The following is a 9,726-nucleotide window of genomic DNA, read 5'->3' as shown; positions in this document are numbered from 1 at the left end:
TCACGCGTCTCCTGCCGGTCCGCCGCAGCGAGGCAGCGGTCTGGCCGCTTCTCTAACACCAGAGGTCAGTCTCGAGAGACTGATTCCCTTAGTAGATCGTTTGGCAGCTTGGTAGCGGCTGCCGAATGTGTCTCCTTGGGTCCTGCGGATGGTAGAGGCTGGCTATTCCATCCAGTTCGATGGGCCACCTCCGCTGTTCAACGGGGTTTGCGTGACTACGGTCCGCCCCGAGCAGGCTCTGGTCTTGGAACAGGAAGTTGGTACTTTGCTGAGAAAGGAAGCCATCGAGTTGGTTCCACCTCACGAAGTCCACACCGGCTTCTACAGCAGGTACTTCATTGTTCCAAAGAAGGATGGGGGGCTGAGGCCCATACTGGATTTGCGTCTCTTGAACCGCTCAGTCATTTCGCTGAAGTTCAAGATTTTGACGGTCAATCAGATCGTGTCTCAAATCAGGTCCGAGGACTGGTTTGTCACGATAGACCTCAAAGACGCCTATTTCCATGTGTCCATCCTTCCTGCTCACAGGAGGTTCCTGAGGTTCGCTTTCGGGGGGCAAAGCGTACCAGTATCGGGTTCTTCCCTTCGGCCTAGCACTCTCACCCCGCACTTTCACCAAGTGTGTGGATGCGGCTCTGGTCCCGTTGCGACTGCAGGGCATCCGCATACTAAACTATATCGACGATTGGTTGATTCTCGCTCAATCAGAGCGCTTGGCAGTTCGGCATCGAGATGTCGTTCTCGCCCACGTGAAAGACTTGGGGTTAAGACTAAACGCCGGGAAAAGTGTGCTTTCTCCAGCTCAGAGAACCACTTATCTAGGCGTGGTGTGGGATTCGACCACGATGCAGGCGCGGTTATCCCCTGCTCGGATCGAGTCGATCCTCACGGCAGTCGAGAGAGTGCGAGAGGGCCAGCCATTCACTGTCAAGCAGTTCCAGAGGCTGCTTGGGCTCATGGCAGCTGCGTCCAGCGTGATTCCTTCTGGCCTGCTGTACATGAGGCCCCTACAGTGGTGGCTCAAGACCAGGGGGGTCTCCCTGAGGGGAGACTCGCTCCGCGCTGTCAAAGTGTCACACCGTTGTCCGTGCCTTAGACATGTGGAGGAAACCTTGGTTCTTGTCTCAGGGCCCGGTGCTGGGAGCTCCTTGTCGCCGCGTCTCGCTAGCGTTCCCATAGCGGAATGCGCTATGGGTATGCGCGCTCTCTAACTCAGGTGGCTGCTGGGCGGGCGCAGCCTCCTCCGCATACCAGCTCCTCGCGCTAAAGGTCCTGACGGGACGCTAGCGTTCCCATAGCGTCTTCGGACACAGCTCTCGTTCCCTTCAGGGAACCTGGGTTACATACGTAACCTGGGTCGTTTTCAGCCTGTCACCCTGAATGCAAACATGAAATATCAGACATTCAGTAGTAGTTCTTCACGGGTTTATTATTTGATTACGCTGCTTTTCCATTGTTTTTTCTGTGTAAACATGGACGCGTTTGACTGTTGCGCTCGCGTCTCTTGCAGTGTCTCGTGCATGAAACGGCTTTCTAAAAACGCGGCGCTCTAGTTATTAAAAGATGTTTAACTCCCGTCTTCTTGCATTTTTTCCTATTCCACTGCCCACGTCGCATCTTTGTCAACACAAAAGCACATTCTGTGTGAATGATATAGAGAACATCACAAGAGAGAGGTTAATCATGTGCACCGACATGCGGTTAGATCGTTCTTCTCTCTTTACTGTTATTGTCTAATTCTAGCGTTTGGTCATATTTCTATTCAAAATCTGGATTCCTCGATATATAAAAAATATAATTGTGGCAAAACATTAAATTCAAATTAATTGATAAAATCTGAAAAATCGCCCAGCCATATCCACAGTGTTTGCTTATTTTTACCTTATTTAAATTTTTGTGTAAGTTATTTATTTTATAATTACATCAATATGTATTCTGTGCCTCCAGGCTTTATTCGTTCTGTTTCTTATTCATTTGGTTCCACAGCGTTTGCTGATTTTCAGGGGGTTTTTACATTTAAACATTTTGTAAGTTTGTAATTTTATATTAGGCTTATAGCATGGTAATGGTGTATTTTTATTTGTTTTGTTCATAAAAGTCCCATGTTTATTGCAGAAAATGTGTCGATGTAAGTTATAGATAAGCAATTGACCGGAAACGAAAGTGAAAGTAAAAAGCGCACGGGCATTTATAAGCTATTTAAAAGCGAAGGAAAGTGAGAGAGAAAACCCCAACGAACTTTGTAAAACCAAACTGTATTGTGCAACTCGCCGACATTGCGTCTGTGGCCAAAATAAAAATGATTTATGCCCCAGGCATATATGATGCAGCTGTGCATTTACCAGGCGACCAAAGGCAGTGCCCAGATGGAATTAAACCAATTACATTACCCATTTTCCGAACAAGCGAGCCAGATTAATGTTTGTTTTGAAAGAGAAAAGAGCATATATAGCTGGACTCGGTCGAGACCAACTAGAACATTTGGCGAGTCCGAGACAAGTCCGAGTACTACAGCCCTAGTCAAATCTGATCACACAAAAGATTTAGCTGTAGACATCATTCTCCCTCAAAGCAACATTTATTGCTCGAATTGCCAGATAAAATTGGCATAGTTTAAAAGCAGTGATTTTGCTTTATTATGTAGGCCTATAACATGATACAGTTAAAATTCAGGTGTTTTAAAGCCACGCTTCTCCACGAAGACCTCGTCGTTATCGAGGGGCTTAATTAACATTAATTTTAGCTATCAGCGAGAGCAGATGCTAGCAGTCGGGCGGAATTGAAAAGGAGAGTGAAGTCGGACTCTTTCTGCTCCCGTTAGTGATGCTCTCGCGGTGTTTGGATACTCTTATCACAGATGAAGTGAATAACATGCAATATTTGTCAAATGCACAGACGTTTCAGAAATGTTTTCATGAGCAACAGAAACACTTTTTATATAGTGCTTAATAAAGGGCCATCTGCTCAAGAATAAAGATCAACGTAAACATATACTATTTAAATACCAATAAAGTGGGGGTATATTTGCTGTTATCAGTGGTTTTTTTATTTTTTATTTTTATTTTTATTTTTTTTATTATTATTAAATGTGACTCAATATAACATTGCGACCATAAGCCTACACTGTTCTAAAAACAGATTTGTGAGCAGTATTTTTTAATGCAAAAATTATACAAAGGTTTGTATAAGCATATATAACTCACAACAAGTAAAAAAACAAATAAACATTCATAAAAATATGTAAAGTGAAACAATTCATGCCAGGGGTAAAATAACAACAATTTAAAGTAAAAAACAAACAAACAAACAAAAAAAGCTTCATAGGTCTTTCTTGTTTTTTTGTTCTTAATTTTATCTAATGTAGTACCATATTTTTTTTTATCTCTTTAGTCCATTTTTTATACATATTTTCCAAGTAAAATAAGATATGCGAGCTGTATTGGAAATAAAGATCTTAGAAACACACGTCATTGTTGTCATATGTGGAGAATTTGGCCAATCGTGAAACAGCTGTCGTCATCGGAATCAGAAAAGTGCTGTAATAACTCTGTTTAAAATTACAGTAATTAAAATAAACTACAACTTAACATTTAAAAGCTGTTTTATACATTTGATTAGTATACTCACTGAGAGTCTTTGATGGCAGCATTCCTCCATCAGGCGCTCTTCACCGGATAAACACACGTGTGTTTCATCTGCCCCTGTAACATCCAGACCAGATTCAGTGTCCTCTGTGATTTATCTGCTCAATACTACAGTATATTTACATGTTGAGGTAGTTGCTGATGTGTTAACTCACTTTTTATCCAACACAAATGCTCCTCAATTTATCAACAGTACTAATTGACACATGAAATAGATAACTTAAATCTACGTGGAATAACTAAATATGTTTATTTACATTACTAACATTCATCTGAAGCAATGTTGACAACAGTGAATTCTACATAATAGCACACATACTACATCTCTAACTCAGATGTCTGTTCGTGTTCATGTGATGTCATCTGTAATTATTTTAGTACATTGTCCGGTCTCATATTAAATAGACATTTAGTAATCATCTTTAAGAAATAGTTTATGTAAATGCACTTTGGAGACGTGCGTGTTCTTACTGGAGCTCCCCTGTTAGCTAGTATGTTTTTTACTAGCTAAAATCACAAATATACTGTAATGCTACTGTCTAGCGTCTACACCTTAAACAAATCAACAGTTTACATACAGTAGCTCAACACATGCGATTTTAACACAAGGAACTGTGTTTTTGGTTTATAATACTCACATTTGAAAACACCCTCGTCGCTGTTCTCCATCACGTTCGATGATGATGTGTAAACATACCTGGCCAATAAAGCTCATTCTGATTCTGAGGAAATTGACAAATTGCACTGCATGCTTTAAAACTGTCTCAAGACACTCAGGCATTTTATTTGATGCGAGAAATTCGCGATGAATCATACAGTGGGTCCACTTGGCTAAAGGGGCTACGTTCTGGACATGAGTGACAAGACCGCTAACCCTTCCAGTCATTGAACGGGCCCCGTCCGTGCAAATCCCAACACATTTATCCCATGACATGCCTGCATCCCATATATATCCATCCAGAACTTCAAACAATGCTTCACTGGTTGTGTGCTCTGGAAGAGACAGACAGAAAAAAATGTCCTCCTCAATATTACCTTTTTTACATATCTGACATAGGTAAGCAACTGTGCTAGCCCTGCAACATCAATTGTCTCGTCAAGCTGTTGTCAGTCCTTGTCTTGTGTTTCCCCTCCTCCCGTGCCCATATTTGGCCTTCCTGTTCCTGTCCTCGTTTGTCTTCATTAGTTTAATTAGTCCCTAGCCCTGTGTTTTGATTAGTCGACACCTGTTCCTTATTTCCCTGTGTTTATAAGCCCTGTGTTTCCTAGCCCCTGTGTCCGGTCTATCGTCAGTGATGTTCGTCTCTCCCCAAGCTCCTCGTCTCAGTGTTTGTGCAATAAATGTGATTATTGGAACTCCTACGTCTCCTCGCTCCTTGTATCCCGAGAGGGAACGTGACAGAAGACCGGACCTACAACAACACTATGGCTGAAGACAGGCTTTGGTGTCTGCGGCAGGATGGTCGGGAGTTGGTAGAGTATGTAGAGGAGTTTCTTGAGCTTTCCAACGAGGTGAGCTGGATTGACGCCTCGCTCGGTGTGTGTTTTCGGTTTGGGTTGGACAAAGATGTCATCAGCTGCGATATCCCCACGTCCAGTTTTTCCCTTATCGGGCTGATAAATTATGTCCTCAATGTACATGGCATTGATTTCGAAGTCGAAGAATGTCAAACTGATCTTCGTCCAACCCAACCCGAGAACAACCCGGCCTCACCAGCTCACCGCTCGCCAGGACCCTCCACTTGCCCTGCCAAATGTTCCGGCCACCCAACTCTTCCCAGCACTGCTGCTGTCCTCAGCCCAGAGCACCCCCGCAACCCCGCGCTTCAAGAGCGCCCTCCTGAGTTCCCGCTGGTTCCGTCCAGCCCTCCTGAGTTCCCGCTGGTTCCGTCCAGCCCTCCTGAGTTCCCGCTGGTTCCGTCCAGCCCTCCTGAGTTCCCGCTGGTTCCGGCCGGCTCTCCTTCGTCTCCGCTGGTTCCATCCAGCCCCGCGCCTCCCGAGCGCCCCCAAGTGTCCGCGCTTCCCGAGCGCCCCCAAGTGTCCGCGCTTCCCGAGCGCCCCCAAGTGTCCGCGCTTCCCGAGCGCCCCCAAGTGTCCGCGCTTCCCGAGCGCCCCCCAGTGCCGGCTCCACGCACGTGCCCTCCAGTGCCGGCTCCACGCACGTGCCCTCCAGTGCCGGCTCCACGCACGTGCCCTCCAGTGCCGGCTCCACGCCCGTGCCCTCCTGAGTTCCCGCTGGTTCCGTCCAGCCCAGCTCGTCAAGAGCGTCCCCAAGTGGCTGCGCTTCAAGAGCGTCCCCAAGTTTCCGCGCTGCAAGAGCGCCCCCAGGTGTCCGCGCTTCCCGAGCGCCCTCCCGTGCCGGCTCCTCGCACGTGCCCTCCAGTGCCGGCTCCTCGCACGTGCCCTCCAGTGCCGGCTCCTCGCACGTGCCCTCCAGTGCCGGCTCCTCGCACGTGCTCTCCCGTGCCGGCTCCTCGCACGTGCCCTCCCGTGCCGGCTCCACGCACGTTCCCGCTGGTTCTGTCCAGCCCCGCGCTGCAAGAGCGCCCGACAGAGTCCGCGCTGCAAGAGCGCCCGACAGAGTCCGCGCTGCAAGAGCGCCCGACAGAGTCCGCGCTGCAAGAGCGCCCGACAGAGTCCGCGCTGCAAGAGCGCCCGACAGAGTCCGCGCTGCAAGAGCGCCCGACAGAGTCCGCGCTGCAAGAGCGCCCGACAGAGTCCGCTCCTCTGTGGCTCCCAGGGGGGAGCTTCCCCAAGAAAATTTTGGGGGGGGGTAAGAGGGTCACAGCCTGTGTGGCCGGGCCAAGGGCCAAGGCCACACGACCCGAAAAAAATAGGCCGTGGCTTCCCGAGTCCCCTGACCCGCCCTGGCCTCCCGAGTCCCCTGACCCGCCCTGGCCTCCCGAGTCTCCAGATCCGCCCTGGCCTCCCGAGTCTCCAGATCCGCCATGGCCTCCCGAGTCTCCAGATCCGCCATGGCCTCCCGAGTCTCCAGATCCGCCATGGCCTCCCGAGTCTCCTGACCCGCCATGGCCTCCCGAGTCCCCTGACCCGCCATGGCCCCTGGAACGGGCACCGCCCTGGAGGCCTCCAGAGCGCCCACCCCCCCTCCCCATTGGATGGTGTTAGGCGTGAGGACACGCCTTCCGGAGGGGGGCGTAATGTCAGTCCTTGTCTTGTGTTTCCCCTCCTCCCGTGCCCATATTTGGCCTTCCTGTTCCTGTCCTCGTTTGTCTTCATTAGTTTAATTAGTCCCTAGCCCTGTGTTTTGATTAGTCGACACCTGTTCCTTATTTCCCTGTGTTTATAAGCCCTGTGTTTCCTAGCCCCTGTGTCCGGTCTATCGTCAGTGATGTTCGTCTCTCCCCAAGCTCCTCGTCTCAGTGTTTGTGCAATAAATGTGATTATTGGAACTCCTACGTCTCCTCGCTCCTTGTATCCCGAGAGGGAACGTGACAGCTGTAGGGCATAGTACTGGCTTTGCATGATGTTAACTAGCAATTGCTCTTAAATGTTGCTTGCTGTGTCAGATATGTGGCAGCGAATGGTGTCGTTAGAAAGGGTGATGTCACTAATCCGCTGAGCAAAATTATCTCCAAACATGACCTGACAGATATATTTGGCAGCAGGTAAGATTAGCGCATCAGCAATTGTGTGAGGTTTTCCTACTTTAGCAACTCGTTTGGAGACGTAGTAGGATGCTTCTAGGCCAGATAACTTTAATTTGAAAAAATCTAAGGGTTTGTCTTTCGTGTCTGAATGGCGCTTCAGCTTGCATGGCTTCATGCTATCATTTGCCAGCAGATCTGCACATATGACACACTGGGGCAGTGGTTCAGCATCTGTCCCAGCCACCATAAAGCCAAACTGAAGATAGCTAATGTTGTACGCATCGTCGTCACAACTCCTTTTCGTACGTGTGATGAACTTATCCAAAAACTTCCCAAAATCCGTTCCACTGCTAATCACTGACGTTCTGAAAAGTGTCTGCACTGACAGTTGCATAAAAGGCAGGCAAATAAGCTCCGCCTCTCCCCACCGACAAGAAAATGCAAAAAAAAAGAAAAAAGTTTTTCCCAAGCAGAGTGGGTTTTCTTCCAAGCTGAGCGGGTGTTTTCCATTTTTCCATGTATATGCTACATGAAAAGTGAAACTCAATAAAATACATCCAGTACCCAAATAATGCCTAGTCTCTGTTTTTTCTTGAAAACAATTTGCGCCCCCACCGGGCGTGCCACCCATGTTGAGAACCAGTGCAGTAGAGCAGTGATTTTCAATCCTGTTCCTCGGGACCCACTGCTCTGCACATTTTGCATGTCTCTCTTATCTGACACACTCATTTGAGTTCATGGAGCTCTTTCCCAATGATGATCTGAATCAGGTGTGTAAATTAGGGAGACATGCAAAATGTGCAGAGCTGTGGGTCCCCAGGAACAAGTTTGAAAACCACTGCAGTAGAGGGTTAAAATGATGCTAAAATTCAGCTATGACTCAAAGAAATAAATATTTTAAAGTATGGTAAAAAAAAAGAAGACAAAAAAAGAATTCCATTATTTAAAGGTGCCATAGAATGCACTAATACAATATTTTAAATTGTTCTTTGATATCTACATAGAAGGTAAGAGCAAAAATTCTCTAGAAACAGTTTTACATGTCGATTTACAACCCTACAATTCCTGGGGGTGCACATCACAGAGGATCTCACCTGGACCACCAACACCATGTCACTCTCCAAAAAGGCACAACAGCGCCTACACTTTCTCCGCCGGCTGAAAAGAGCAAGTCTCCCTCCACCCATCCTCAACACATTCTACAGAGGCACCATTGAGAGTGTGCTGACCAGCTGCATCACTGTCTGGTACGGGAACTGCAGTGCTGCTGACCGCAAGACCCTCCAGCGGACAGTGAACACAGCTGCAAAGATCATCGGTGTCCCTCTCCCCTCCATCCTGGACATCTTCCTTACACGATGCTCCAGCAAAACCAACAGCATCGTGAAGGACTCCACCCATCCCTCCCACAGTCTCTTCCAGCTCCTACCATCAGGAAGACGGTACCGGAGCATCAGAGCCCGCTCCGCCAGACTGCTCAACAGCTTTTTCCCCCAGGCTGTGAGAGCCCTGAACTCAAACCACCCCGCCCCCCTCTGAAACCCCATGCAAACCCCTACCTCCTGAAACATGGACCACCCCCCACCCCAAACCTTACCACACCAAAGAAAAACTGTATGGAACTTTAATTTTTTTTATTTATTTTATTTTTATTTTTTGTGCAATTCAAAGTGTGCTACACACAGGTGAGTGGGCCTGTACAAACCACCTGTAGTAACACACTCTCCTCTATGTGCACTATGGACACTTTACACTATGTGCACTATGGACACTTTACACTATGTGCACTATGGACACTTTACACTATGGACACTTACACTTCACACCACACACACTTACACTTTGCACTATGGACACTTACACTGCTGCGTGTGCACAATCCCACAAAAGACTCAGCAATATATGTATGTTTACATGCTCATGCACTACAAATCATCCTGCACTGTTCCCCACCCAGCTGCTGACTCAAATGTCTCTCTTTGCACATGTACAGTATTTGTGAAGCATTCGTATAGTTTGCATTTTTTATCTTCTATTTTTTAGTTTGCATAGGGTAATATTTATGTGAAGCATTCGTATAGTTGTATTTTTTATCCTTTATTCTTTTAGTTTGTATAGGGTAAATACTTATATATAGTATACTTATAGTTAAATCTGTTAGTAGTGTATAGGTTTATAGTGTTTTTTACTTCATTGTTGTATGTCTGTATTTATGTAGCACCGTGGTCCTGCGAGACACGACATTTCGTTCCACTGTATGTCCCCACATGTAGCGGAATGACAATAAAGCTCAACTTGAACTTGAACTTGAACTAAGATCTTACTATTGGCTTTTAGTAATCATCTTTAAGAAATATTTGGAAGGGTCATGAATAATAATGTTGAGCTCTGCTCTGATTGGCTGTTTCACAGTGCGGCTCAGTGTTGATCTCTGCTCTGATTGGCTGTTTCACAGTGCGGCTCATTCAGTA

Source organism: Barbus barbus, assembly GCF_936440315.1.
Source record: "Barbus barbus genome assembly, chromosome: 1".
Lineage (NCBI taxonomy): Eukaryota > Metazoa > Chordata > Actinopteri > Cypriniformes > Cyprinidae > Barbus > Barbus barbus.
The sequence above is the reverse complement of the archived record's forward strand: the minus strand, read 5'-3'. Positions refer to the sequence as shown.